Consider the following 15,154-nt stretch of genomic DNA (forward strand, 5'->3'; position numbering starts at 1 on the left):
AACAACAACAATAGGAGTGTATCTCACCAGACAGTGCTTTAGCCATACTGAACTTCCCCCACTGACCAAAGCAACAACAACAATAGGAGTGTATCTCACCAGACAGTGCTTTAGCCATACTGAACTTCCCCTTTAATGACCAAAGCAACAGCAACAATAGGAGTGTATCTCACCAGACAGTGCTTTAGCCATACTGAACTTCCCCTTTAATGACCAAAGCAACAACAACAATAGGAGTGTATTCACCAGACAGTGCTTTAGCATACTGAACTTCTCCCTAATGACCAAAGCAACAACAACAATAGAGTAAGTCCACCAGACAGTGCTTTTTAGCCATACTGAACTTCCCTTTAATGACCAAAGCAACAACAACAATAGGAGTGTATATCTCACCAGACAGTGCTTTAGCATACTGAACTTCCCCTTTAATGACCTTAATGACCAAAAACAATAACAATAGGAGTGTATCTCACCAGACAGTGCTTGTGGCTCCACCCCAGCCAAGGCTCCAGCTCCAGCCCCGGTCCCTTCTGTAACCAGCTCATACTGAAGGAGGTGATTCTCTTACTGATGTCTCTTTGTGAGGTGGCCTCTATGAACAGAGACCCGTCCTGGATGCTGAAGCAGGTCACCTTCCCTGGGCCTGGTCCTGCCTCAGCAGCAGGCGCAGCTTCCCGGCCCGGGTCCAGGTAGATGTTGGTCTTCAGTGGGAGTCCTTTAGAGGGCTTGATGCAGACGGAGAGACGGGCGGCTGCCGGGGACAGGGTGTTGGGCCGCAGGCTGACGATGACGGCCCCTGTAGGGTAGAGCCAGTGGAGGGAACCCTGGGAACAACCAGTAGACCTGCTCCACATCACGGCTGTGGCCCTCATGGGTCAGACCACTGGAAGGCAAGGGGAGGTCAGTGTGAAGGGATGAGGAGGTCAACAACACATCATACACAGAGACATGGTCACATTCCTAACACACGGGTGAAATAATTATATATTTGGTCTGAAGTAAAAAATGTTTGTTTTTTTGGGGGGGGGGAGAGATGCCAACCATGAACCACTGTCTGTGACTGCCTGTACAACAGTCTGAAAGGGTCTGTATGAATATAGAACAGAGATAATCAGTCGTTCGTCGAGCAAAACAAATGAAATAGGTCTGGAACTTGGCAACAGAACAGTCAGCTTTCTACTGGTGAAACCTTTTCGAAATCCTGAGCAGCTTCACAGGGAAACAGCAGCTCTTCACGTGATCATGTCCTCCGATCAAACAGGTAGACTACAGACCAGCTTCTTCACTCTTCACGTGATCATGTCCTCCGATCAAACAGGTAGACTACAGACCAGCTCCTCCGATTCACGGATCATGTCCTCCGATCAAACAGGTAGACTACAGACCAGCTCTGTCACGTGATCATGTCCTCCGATCAAACAGGTAGACTCAGACCAGTCTAACGGATCATCAGTCCGTGATCATGTCCATCAAATAGGTAGAACAGGGCTCAGTCAGGTAGACTTGTTTCAAATGGAACTATTGTATATAAGGTTTCTGGTCTAAACCTAGTGCACTATATAGGAATAGGGGCTCGGTCTAACGTAGTGCACTATGTAGGGGATAGGGCTCTATTCAATGTAGTGCACTATATAGGGAATAGGGCTCTGGTTTAAAGTAGTGCACTATGTAGGGGATAGATGAAGCTCTGGTTCTAATGTAGTGCACCATAGGGAATAGGTCTCTGGTCTAAAGCAGTGCACTATGTAGGGAATAGATGAAGTGGTGTGTTGCCAGGTGGTTTAATACACTTAGACAAAGCCCTAAGACTCCTGCTGCTCCGTGCTGCACACCCTGCCTCGACATGGCCTCAACTGACCTCAGCCCCAACACACCCTGCCTCGACATGGCTCAACTGACCTCAGCCCCAACACGCCCTGCCTCGACATGGCTCAACTGACCTCAGCCCCAACACGCCCTGCCTCGACATGGCTCAACTGACCTCAGCCCCAACACGCCCTGCCTCGACATGGCTCAACTGACCTCAGCCCCAACACACCCTGCCTCGACATGGCTCAACTGACCTCAGCCCCAACACGCCCTGTCTCGACATGGCTCAACTGACCTCAGCCCCAACACACCCTGCCTCGACATGGCTCAACTGACCTCAGCCCCAACACACCCTGCCTCGACATGGTCTCAACTGACCTCAGCCCCAACACACCCTGCCCGACATGGCTCAACTGACCTCAGCCCCAACACACCCTGCCTCGACATGACTCAACTGACCTCAGCCCCAACACACCCTGCCTCGACATGGCTCAACTGACCTCAGCCCCAACACACCCTGCCTCGACATGACTCAACTGACCTCAGCCCCAACACACCCTGCCTCGACATGACTCAACTGACCTCAGCCCCAACACCCTGCCTCGACATGGCTCAACTGGACCTCAGCCCCAACACGCCCTGCCTCGACATGACTCAACTGACCTCAGCCCCAACACGCCCTGCCTCGACATGACTCAACTGGACCTCAGCCCCAACACGAGTCTAGAGACAGAACTGGACATGACTCAACTGACCCCAGCCCCAACACAGGGGGACTGTCTTATGGCACATTGTTCCTTCTGGGCTCAGCAGCTCTGGCAACACACGACTGACTAGAGACAGAACCTAGAGACAGAAGGAAGGCTAGAGACAGGGGAGGAGAGGGGAGAGAGGAGAGGGGAGTCTAGAGACAGAACTGGATGAAGGGAGAGGAGAGAGGAGAGAGGAAGGGGGAGTCTAGAGACAGAACTGGATGAAGGGAGAGGAGAGAGGAGAGAGGAGAGGGGGAGTCTAGAGACAGAACTGAAGGGAGATGAAGGGGGAGAGAGACAGAACTGGATGAAGGAGAGAGGGAGAGAGGGGAGTCTAGAGACAGAACTGGATGAAGGGAGAGGAGAGAGGAGAGAGGAGAGGGGGAGTCTAGAGACAGAACTGGATGAAGGGAGAGGAGACAGAACTGGATGAAGAGAGGAGAGGGGGAGTCTAGAGACAGAACTGGATGAGAGGGGGAGTCTAGAGACAGGAGAGGGAGAGAGAGGAGAGGGGAGTCTAGAGACAGAACTGGATGAAGGGAGAGGAGAGGAGGAGAGGGGGAGTCTAGAGACAGAACTGGATGAAGGGAGAGGAGAGGGGAGAGAGGAGAGGGGGATAGAGACAGAACTGGGGAAGGGAGAGGAGAGAGGAGAGGAGAGGGGAGTCTAGAGACAGAACTGAATGGAGGGAGAGGAGAGGGGAGAGGGGGAGTCTAGAGACAGAACTGGATGAAGGGAGAGGAGAGAGGAGAGAGGAGAGGGGAGTCTAGAGACAGAACTGGATGAAGGGAGAGGAGAGAGGAGAGAGGAGAGGGGGAGTCTAGAGACAGAACTGGATGAAGGGAGAGGAGAGAGGAGAGAGGAGAGGGGAGTCTAGAGACAGAACTGGATGAAGGGAGAGGAGAGAGGGAGAGGAGGGGGAGTCTAGAGACAGAACTGGATGAAGGGAGAGGAGAGAGGGAGAGGGGGAGTCTAGAGACAGAACTGATGGAATGAAGGGAGAGAGGAGAGGGGGAGTCTAGAGACAGAACTGATGAAGAACTGGAGAGGAGAGGGGAGAGGGGGAGTCTAGAGACAGAACTGGATGAAGGGAGAGGAGAGAGAGAGAGGAGAGGGGGAGTCTAGAGACAGAACTGGATGAAGGAGAGGAGGAGAGAGAGGGGAAGGGACAGAAGGATGAAGGGAGAGGAGAGAGGAGAGGGGGAGTCTAGAGACAGAACTGGATGAAGGGAGAGGAGAGAGGGAGGGGGAGTCTAGAGACAGAACTGGATGAAGGGAGAGGAGAGAGGAGAGAGGAGAGGGGAGTCTAGAGACAGAACTGGGATGAAGGGAGAGGAGAGAGGAGAGAGGAGAGAGGGAGTCTAGAGACAGAACTGGATGAAGGGAGAGGAGAGAGGAGAGGGGGAGTCTAGAGACAGAACTGGATGAAGGGAGAGGAGAGAGGAGAGAGGAGAGGGGAGTCTAGAGACAGAACTGGATGAGAGGGAGAGAGGAGAGGGGGAGTCTAGAGACAGAACTGGATGAAGGGAGAGAGGAGAGGGGGAGTCTAGAGACAGAACTGGATGGAGGAGAGGGGAGAGGGGGAGTCTAGAGACAGAGGAGAGGAGAGAGGAGAGGGGGAGTCTAGAGACAGAACTGGATGATGGGGAGTCTAGAGACAGGGATGAAGGGAGAGAGGAGAGGGGGAGTCTAGAGACAGAACTGATGAATGGAGGAGAGAGGAGAGAGGAGAGGGGGAGTCTAGAGACAGAACTGGATGAAGGGAGAGGAGAGAGGAGAGGGGAGTCTAGAGACAGAACTGAAGGGAGAGGAGAGAGGAGAGGGGGATGAAGGGAGAGGAGAGGGGAGAGAGGAGGGGGAGTCTAGAGACAGAACTGGATGAAGGGAGAGGGAGAGGAGAGAGAGAGAGAGAGGGAGTCTAGAGACAGAACTGGGATGAAGGGAGAGGGGAGTCTAGAGAGAGGGAAGGAGAGGGGAGTCTAGAGACAGAACTGGATGAAGGGAGAGGAGAGAACTGGATGAGAGGAGAGAGAGGGGAGTCTAGAGACAGAACTGGATGAAGGGAGAGAGAGGAGAGGGGGAGTCTAGAGACAGAACTGGATGAAGGGAGAGGAGAGGGGAGGAGAGGGGAGTCTAGAGACAGAACTGGATGAAGGGAGAGGAGAGAGGGGGAGAGAGACAGAGAGGGGGAGTCTAGAGACAGAACTGGATGAAGGAGAGGAGAGAGAGGAGAGGGGAGTCTAGAGACAGAACTGGATGAAGGGAGAGTCTAGAGAGAACTGGATGAAGGGAGAGAGGAGAGAGAGAGGGAGTCTAGAGACAGAACTGGATGAAGGGAGAGGAGAGAGACAGAAGAGAGGGAGAGAGGGGAGTCTAGAGACAGAACTGAAGGGGATGAAGGGAGAGGAGAGAGGAGAGAGGGGAGAGAGGGGAGTCTAGAGACAGAACTGGATGGAGGGAGAGAGGAAAGGGGGAGTCTAGAGACAGAACTGGATGGAGGGAGAGAGAGAGGGGGAGTCTAGAGAGAGGGAGTCTAGAGACAGAACTGGATGAAGGGAGAGAGGGAGAGGGGGAGTCTAGAGACAGAACTGGATGAAGGGAGAGAGGAGAGGGGGAGTCTAGAGACAGAACTGGATGAAGGGAGAGGAGAGAGGAGAGAGGAGAGGGGAGTCTAGAGACAGAACTGGATGGAGGGAGAGGAGAGGAGGAGAGGGGGAGTCTAGAGACAGAACTGGATGAGAGAGAGAGAGAGAGGGAGGGGGAGTCTAGAGACAGAACTGAATGAAGGGAAGGAGAGAGGAGAGAGGAGAGGGGGAGTCTAGAGACAGAACTGGAAGGGAAGAGAGATGGAGGAGAGGAGAGGAGAGGGGGAGTCTAGAGACAGAACTGGATGAAGGGAGAACTGGATGAGAGGAGAGGGGAGTCTAGAGACAGAACTGAATGAGAGGAGAGAGGAGAGAGGAGAGAGGAAGAGAGGGAGAGAGGAGAGAGGAGAGAGGAGAGAGGAGAGAGGAGAGAGGAGAGAGGGGAGTCTAGAGACAGAACTGGATGAAGGGAGAGGAGAGAGACAGAAGAGAGGAGAGAGGGGAGTCTAGAGACAGAACTGGATGAAGGGAGAGGAGAGAGGAGAGAGGGAGTCTAGAGACAGAACTGGATGAAGGGAGAGGGGGAGAGAGAACTGGGAGAGAGAGAGGAGAGAGGAGAGAGACAGAGATGAGGGAGAGAGGAGAGGGGGAGTCTAGAGACAGAACTGGATGAAGGGGATGAAGGGAGAGGGGAGAGGAGAGAGGAGAGAGGAGAGGGGAGTCTAGAGACAGAACTGGATGAAGGAGAGAGACAGGAGAGAGGAGAGGGGAGTCTAGAGACAGAACTGGATGAAGGGAGAGGAGAGAGGGAGGAGACAGAACTGGATGAAGGAGAGAGGAGAGAGGGGAGTCTAGAGACAGAACTGAATGGAGGTAGAGGAGAGAGGAGAGGGGGAGTCTAGAGACAGAACTGGATGAAGGGAGAGGAGAGAGGAGAGGGGGAGTCTAGAGACAGAACTGGATGAAGGAAGAGGAGAGAGGAGAGAGGAGAGGGGAGTCTAGAGACAGAACTGGATGAAGGGAGAGGAGAGAGGAGAGGGGGAGTCTAGAGACAGAACTGGATGAAGGAGAGTCTAGGGAGAGGAGAGAGGAGAGGGGGAGTCTAGAGACAGAACTGGAAGGGAGGGAGAGGAGAGGGGAGTCTAGAGACAGAACTGGAGAGAGGAGAGAGGGGAGTCTAGAGAAAGAACTGGATGAAGGAGGGGGAGTCTAGAGACAGAGGAGAGAGGGAGGGAGTCTAGGGGGAGAAAGAACTGGATGAAGGGAGAGGAGAGAGGAGAGAGGAGAGGGGGAGTCTAGAGACAGAACTGGATGAGAGGAGAGGGGGAGGAGAGAAGATGAAGAGAGGAGAGGGGGAGTCTAGAGACAGAACTGGATGGAGGGAGAGAGAGAGAGGAGAGAGGGAGAGGGGAGTCTAGAGAAAGAACTGGATGAAGGGAGAGGAGAGAGGAGAGAGGGAGTCTAGAGACAGAACTGGATGAAGGGAGATAGGGAGAGGAGAGGGGGAGTCTAGAGACAGAACTGGATGAAGGGAGAGGAGAGAGGAGAGTCCTATACATCCCAAATCTGTCACCCTGAATATATAGGGAATAGGGAACTAGGACAGAATTGAAGGGAGAGGAGAGAGGGAGAGAGAGGCATAATCTGAAGGGAGAGGAAATCTGGCACTATTCATAGGAATAGGGATCTACACAGAATGTAATTATAATCTGAAGTCCTAGACTAGGCCCAAATCTGTCACTCATATAATTTATAATCTGAAGTCCTATACTAGGCCCAAATCTGTCACTCATAATAATTTATAATCTGAAGTCCTATACTAGGCCCAAATCTGTCACTCATATAATTTATAATCTGAAGTCCTATACTAGGCCCAAATCTGTCGTTCAAAGCAAAGCCAAGCTATGAGGCAGGAAACTAGCAGCATACTTCTATTACCATATGGGTGCCATGCCAACAGCAACAGGCTGGTGGTTTGATGTTCTTGGTAGGAATGACCCAATTTAAAATGAAAAGGAGATGGTGAAATATGAATAAGGCCCATTGATGTGAGGACCAGAGGAGAGCACATGTTGGTCATCATGACCCGACCAGCCTCAACACATTCTCTTTAATTAACTCAGTTGAACTCTTCCACCGTCTCTAGTCTGCATGTAATTAGAAGAGATTAGCTGAGAGGAGAAGTAATGAGCAACAGATTCCCTGGTACAGGCTCAAAGTAACTGCTTGTTAAGACTACTCCTCGGCTGGCTTAGAAGAGGAAACCACTTTCTCTTTATGCCACTGCACTTCACCCAATTGGATATTCACCCAATATATATTCCCCCAATATATATTCACCCAATATATATTCCCCCAATATATATTCACCCAATATATATTCACCCAATATATATTCCCCCAATATATATTCACCCAATATATATTCCCCAATATATATTCTCCCAATATATATTCACCCAATATATATTCCCCAATATATATTCCCCCAATATATATTCCCCCAATATATATTCAATATATACCCAATATATATTCACCCAATATATATTATATTCACCCAATATATATTCCCCCATATATATATTATATTCCCCAATATATATTCCCCAATATATATTCACCCAATATATATTCCCCAATATATATTCCCCAATATATATTCACCCAATATATATTCACCCAATATATATTCCCCAATAATTTATATTCACCCAATATATATTCCCCAATATATATTCCCCAATATATATTCACCCAACGGAATATATATTCAATATATATTCACCCAATATATATTCACCCAATACAAGGGATATTCGGGAACAGGTGTGGGAAGACTAAATGATGATTAGGGGAATAGGAATATGGGAGCCCCCAATATATATTCACCCAATATATATTCACCCAATATATATTCACCCAATATATATTCACCCAATATATATTCCCCAATATATATTCCCCAATATATATTCAATATATATTCACCCAATATATATTCCCCCAATATATATTCCCCCAATATATATTCACCCAATATATATTCCCCAATATATATTCACCCAATATATATTCCCCAATATATATTCCCCAATATATATTCCCCAATATATATTCACCCAATATATATTCCCCCAATATATATTCACCCAATATATATTCACCCAATATATATTCACCCAATATATATTCAGCCAATTGGATATTCACCCAATATATATTCACCCAATTTCACCACAAGGTTTCATTTATTTATTTCACCAGGTCGGCCAGTTGAGATAATAAATAAATAACAATATGGGGATGAGGTAGTTGGATGGGCTATTCACAGATGGGCTATGTACAGGTGCAATGATCTGTAAGCTGCTCTGCCAGCTGATGCTTAAAGTTAGTGAGGGAGATATGAGTCTCCAGCATCAGTGATTTTTGCAATTTGTTCCAGTCATTGGCAGCAGAGAACTGGAAGGAAAGGCGGCCGAAGTAGGTGTTGGCTTTGCGGCTGACCAGTGAAATATACCTGCTGGAGCGCATGCTCCGTTTGGGTGTTGCTATGGTGACCAGTGAGCTGAGATAAGGCAGGGCTTTACCGAGCAAAGACTTAAAGATGACCTGGAACCTGTGGTTTGGCGACGAATATGTAGTGAGGGCCAGCCAACGAGAGCGTACAGGTCGCAATGGTGGGAAGTATATGGGGCTTTAGTGACAAAATGTATGGCACTGTGATAGACTGCATCCAGTTTGCTGAGTAGAGTGTTGGAGGCTATTTTGTAAATGACATTGCCGAAGTCAAGGATCGGTAGGATGGTCAGTTTTACGAGGGTATGTTTGGCAGCATGAGTGAAGGATGCTTTGTTGTGAAATAGGAAGCCGATTCTAGATTTAATTTTGTATTGGAGATGCTTGATGTGAGTCTGGAAGGAGAGTTTACAGTCTAACCAGACACCTAGGTATTTGTAGTTGTCCACATATTCTAAGTCAGAACCGTACAGAGTAGTGATGCTGGACGGGCGAGCAGGTGCGGCAGCGATCGGTTGAAGAGCATGCATTTACTTTTACTTGCATTTAAGAGCAGTTGGAGGCCACGGAAGGAGAGTTGTATGGCATTGAAGCTTGTCTGGAGGTTTGTTAACACAGTGTCCAAAGAAGGGCCAGAAGTATACAGAATGGTGTTGTCTGCGTAGAGGTGGATCAGATGATCACCAGCAGCAAGAGCAACATCATTGATGTATACAGAGAAAAGAGTCGGCCTGAGAATTGAACCCTGTGGCACCCCCATAGAGACTGTGTCTGAGAAATAGTTGAACTGGCCAGCTGTAGAAAAATGCTTATTGAAATTCTCGATTATAGTAGATTTATCGGTGGTGACAGTGTTGCAGTGGGCAGCTGGGAGGAGGAGGTGCTCATATTCTCCATGGATTTATCGGTGGTGACAGTGTTTCCTAGCCTCAGTGCAGTGGGCAGCTGGGAGGAGGAGGTGCTCTTATTCTCCATGGATTTATCGGTGGTGACAGTGTTTCCTAGCCTCAGTGCAGAGGGCAGCTGGGAGGAGGTGTTCTTATTCTCCATGGACTTTCCAGTGTCCCAGAACCTTTTGGAGTTTGTGCTACAGGATGCAAATTTCTGTTTGAAAAAGCTAGCCTTTGCTTTCCTAACTGCCTGTGTATATTGGATGTATACAATATGTTTTTGTGCTGGTCAAGGGCAGTCAGGTCTGGAGTGAACCACAGGCTATATCTGTTATTAGTTCTACATTTTTTTGAACGGGGCATGCTTATTTAAGATTGTGAGGAAAGCACTTTTAAAGAATAACCAGGCATCCTCTACTGACGGAATGAGGTCAATATCCTTCCAGGATACCCGGGCCAGGTCGATTAGAAAGGTCTACTGACAGAATGAGGTCAGCAGAGGTGTATTTAGAGGGCAGGTTGGTCAGGATGATATCTATGAGGGTGCCCGTGTTTACGGATTTAGGGTTGTACCTGGTAGGTTCCATGATCATTTTTGTGATATCGAGGGCATCTAGCTTTATTTGTAGGATGGCCGGGGTGTTAAGCATATCCCAGTTTAGGTCACCCAACATTACAAACTCTGCAGACAAATGGCGGGTGGCTCATTTACATATGGTGTCCAGGGCAACAGCTGGGGCCTGAGGGGGGTCTATAAACTTAAGGAGAAGGCTTCGTGATGTTAACTTATTGCATGAAACCAAGGTGGATTTTTACAGAAGAAAACAAATGATAGAGCCTGGGGAAACTGTTTGGGCACAGCCTGGGGAATAGAAGACAGAACTGCTGCAGGGCCTAAATAGATCTTTGGCAGTGCTACAGGGCCTGGGGAAAATGTAGTTGGGGATGGGGAATAGATGGATTTTTGGGGGCTTCCTAGGGCCTGGGGAAGGATTCAGTACTGCACAGGGCATCTGGGAATAGATGTAGTACTGCTACAGGGCCTGGGGAATAAAAACAAACTTAGGGAGGGGAATAGATGTTAACATGCATGAAACCAAGGCTTTTACTGTTACAGGGCCTGGGGAAAAACAAATGGGGGACAGGGCCTGGGGAATAGATGTAGTACTGGGGGCTACAGGGCCTGGGGAATAGATGTAGTACTGGGGCTACAGGGCCTGGGGATAGATGTAGTACTGCTACAGGGCCTGGGGAATAGATGTAGTACTGGGGGCTACAGGGCCTGGGGAATAGATGTAGTACTGCTACAGGGCCTGGGGAATAGATGTAGTACTGGGAGCAGGGCCTGGGGGTTAATCTACATCACCAGAGGAATAGAGAGGAGGAGTATGATAAGGGTACGGCTAAAGGCTATAAGAACTGATCGTCTAGTGCGTTGGGGACAGAGAATAAAAGGAGCAGATTTATGGCGTGGTAGAATAAATTCAAGGATAGATAATGTACAGACAATGGTATGGTTGGATGTGAGTACAGGGAGGTAAACCTATGAATTGGGTGACGATGAGAGGGGCTCTGGAGGCACCAGTTAATTAGGCGTGGTCTCCCAGTGGAAAGAGCTAAGGCATTTTGAGGGGGACTGACAGGTAAATGGTGGAGAATGGGCAGAGCTGGTCAAGTACATACAGGACCTGAGTTAGAGGCTGGGGCCGACAGGTAAATGGTGGAGAATAAGAAGCTGGTCAGTTAGGTACATACAGGACCTGAGTTAGAGGCTGGGGCCGACAAATGGTGGAGAATGGGCAGATTTACCTGAGCGGGTAGAATAAATGGTGGAGAATGGGCAGAGCTGGTCAGTTAGGACAATGGACATGGTTAGATGGGGCCGAGGTACATGGAGGAAATGGGCAGAGCTGGTCAGTTAGGTACATACAGGACCTGAGAGAGGCTGAGCCGACTCATGGTGGAGAACAGAGTTAACCAGTTAGGCATAAAGGTGAGTAGAGGCTGGAGCCGACAGGTACATGGTGGAGAATGGGCAGAGCTGGTCAGTTAGGTACATAAGGACCTGATTTTGAGGCTGGACCGACAGGTACATGGTGGAGAATGGGCAGAGCTGGTCAGTTAGGTACATACAGGACCTGAGTTAGAGGCTGGAGCCGACAGGTACATGGTGGAGAATGGGCAGAGCTGGTCAGTTAGGTACGTACAGGACCTGAGTTAGAGGCTGGGGCCGACAGGTACATGGTGGAGAATGGAAAGAGCTGGTCAGTTTGGTACATACAGGATCTGAGTTAGAGGCTGGGGCCGACAGGTACATGGTGGAGAATGGGCAGAGCTGGTCAGTTTGGTACGTACAGGACCTGAGTTAGAGGCTGAGGCCGACAGGTACATGGTGGAGAATGGGCAGAGCTGGTCAGTTAGGTACGTACAGGACCTGAGTTAGAGGCTGGGGCCGACAGGTACATGGTGGAGAATGGGCAGAGCTGGTCAGTTAGGTACATACAGGACCTGAGTTAGAGGCTGGGGCCGACAGGTACATGGTGGAGAATGGGCAGAGCTGGTCAGTTAGGTACATACAGGACCTGAGTTAGAGGCTGGAGCCGACAGGTACATGGTGGAGAATGGGCAGAGCTGGTCAGTTAGGTACGTACAGGACCTGAGTTAGAGGCTGGAGCCGACAGGTACATGGTGGAGAATGGCCAGAGCTGGTCAGTTAGGTACGTACAGGACCTGAGTTAGAGGCTGGGGCTGACAGGTAAACAAAATAACATAGGTGATTTATAACCCTCTAGATTGTCTGTAATATATGATTTATAACCCTCTAGATTGTCTGTAATATATGATTTATAACCCTCTAGATTGTCTGTAATATATGATTTATAACCCTCTAGATTGTCTGTTAGAGGTGATTTATAACCCTCTAGATTGTCTGTAATATATGATTTATAACCCTCTAGATTGTCTGTAATATATGATTTATAACCCTCTAGATTGTCTGTTAGAGGTGATTTATAACCCTCTAGAGATTGTCTGTAATATATGATTTATAACCCTCTAGATTGTCTGTAATATATGATTTATAACCCTCTAGATTGTCTGTAATATATGATTTATAACCCTCTAGATTGTCTGTAATATATGATTTATAACCCTCTAGATTGTCTGTAATATATGATTTATAACCCTCTAGATTGTCTGTAATATATGATTTATAACCCTCTAGATTGTCTGTAATATATGATTTATAACCCTCTAGATTGTCTGTTATAGGTGATTTATGAAGACAAATAATGTTTTTACCTCTATAACATCAGCATGTATTTCTATTTATTTATTTAACTGGGCAAGTCAGTTAAGAACAAATTCTTATTTACAATGAGGGCTACCACCAGCAGTAATTGAATACCTACATTGAGCATGATGTCATGTGTTGCTGCTTTGCTGTGTTGTTGTCTTATAGGTCTCTCTGTATGTACTGTTGTGTTGTCATGTGTTGCTGCTTTGCTGTGTTGTTGTCTTATAGGTCTCTCTTTAGTCTCTCTTTATGTGCTGTTGTGTTGTCATGTGTTGCTGCTTTGCTGTGTTGTTGTCTTATAGTTCTCTCTTTATGTGCTGTTGTGTTGTCATGTGTTGCTGCTTTGCTGTGTTGTTGTCTTATAGGTCTCTCTTTATGTACTGTTGTGTTGTCATGTGTTGCTGCTTTGCTGTGTTGTTGTCTTATAGGTCTCTCTTTATGTACTGTTGTGTTGTCATGTGTTGCTGCTTTGCTGTGTTGTTGTCTTATGTCTTTATGTGCTGTTGTGTTGTCATGTGTTGCTGCTTTGCTGTGTTGTTGTCTCTCTTTATGTACTGTTGTGTTGTCTCTCTTATCGTGATGTGTGTTTTACCCTATATTTTAATTTAATACATTTTAATTTTAATCCCAGCCCCCGTCCCCGCAGGAGGCATTTAGCCTTTTGGTAGGTCGTCATTGTAAGTACGGTACGACTTTTTGGGGCAGCTTTTTTGCCTAGTTAAATAAATAAAGGTTAAATAAATAAAATATTAGAGGCATTCACGAAGTGTCAAACTTCACGAGGTGCCAAAATCAAGTACTAAAGCCTCTTACTATATCACTATTTAAGGCATGGTGTTGCTTCTAAAAAGAGTGACTCGAATTTTATAACAAGTGAAGGGATGTAAGAACCGAAAGGGAAAAGTTGCCTTGTGTGCTCAGTTGAGATTTATAAATGTAATATAATAATATAATAATATATGCCATTTAGCAGACGCTTTTATCCAAAGCGACTTACAGTCATGTGTGCATACATTCTACATATGGGTGGTCCCGGGGATCGAACCCACTACCCTGGCATTACAAGCGCCATGCTCTACCAACTGAGCTACAGAAGGAAGGAGGCTGTTATAGACGTTGTGAGGAGCCACCTCAAACTGTACTTTTACTGAAGCATCACTGTGTTTATTCATGAAACAATGTATACATTTCCGTTTAATCATTGAACTGTATCAACATTAAACGTGATCCTAAAAGTGTTATTAGAACGCGTCGGTTGAAAAAAAAAGCGTCCATTTCATTTGAATATGACTGTTTTAAAATATAATTAGATTTTGTTTTAAAGTAATAATCTCAAAACCATTATCATGTTGTAAACATAAAATAAAGAGAGATAAATCTCGGCGCTTGGAGTCCTTGACAGAAGTCGCATTCCACAGACCTGACTCAAGGTGATCAATTCAGTAAGAGGGAAAGATTTGTGTAATTCACCTCTCAGGAGAGAATGGATAACTCATTCTCTATTTAGTTTATTACATTATAACAATCTCTTCACCGTTCGGCCTTGGATAAAAACACTGACGCATTCACCATTCTGTAACTTTAATTTCCACAAATGGAAGCATTCAAATCTAAATAGTAGCCTACAAATAGTTCGTCTGCACAACTCCTTTTCAATTCGACCATTATGAACAAGCAGTTCATGAAATAATGAAAGTTATAAAGAAGAACTCTCACCTGCCCTTCCAACTACACTGATCGCTGGAGTATTGAGAGAACGTTATCCGACACAGCAGGAGGACCGATAACAAGTATACTAAAATCGGTGTCAGCATGTTTAATCCCACCGCTGTTGCTCCGAGCGCAACACTTTCCTTCTTCTCAACTAAAACAACCAAATCCACCCGCGTAACTCCAACGACATAACGTCCCCATCGGTTCTGGTCGCCTGTTGAAATGTCTTCGAATGTTGTTTTCTTCCCGTAAAAGCCAGTAGAACCGTGAAAAAAAGCGTTACTTCAGTAAGAACCGTAACCTACAACGGACAGCGGCTGCTTGCATTCCTCTACTGGAAGTCCAGTGAGTGAATTTCTCCGAGGTCTTCTCACGTCACTCCCCTTCACCAAGCAGATCCGCACGCATGCGCAATGCCTTCTCGGCTAGATCTTGGAAGTACGTTTCTATAATTACAAAATCTCACCGAGGCTAGTATCTACTTACTAGTAATTGATAAATGATACATTACAAAGTCTACAGTCGAACTAACCCACCGGTGAAAGTTTGGGTAAATTGACTGAGTAATCTGTGGTTCATTATCTCAAACTT

The 15,154-nt window shown here is 47.2% G+C and overlaps 1 pseudogene; it reads right to left on the reverse strand.

Annotated features, from left to right (window-relative positions):
• Positions 1–434: 434 nt before the first annotated feature.
• Positions 435–14,924, reverse strand: LOC124028230 (annotated as a pseudogene).
• Between the last annotated feature and the right edge of the window lie 230 nt (positions 14,925–15,154).

This window comes from Oncorhynchus gorbuscha, unplaced genomic scaffold, assembly GCF_021184085.1.
Source record: "Oncorhynchus gorbuscha isolate QuinsamMale2020 ecotype Even-year unplaced genomic scaffold, OgorEven_v1.0 Un_scaffold_3877, whole genome shotgun sequence".
NCBI lineage: Eukaryota > Metazoa > Chordata > Actinopteri > Salmoniformes > Salmonidae > Oncorhynchus > Oncorhynchus gorbuscha.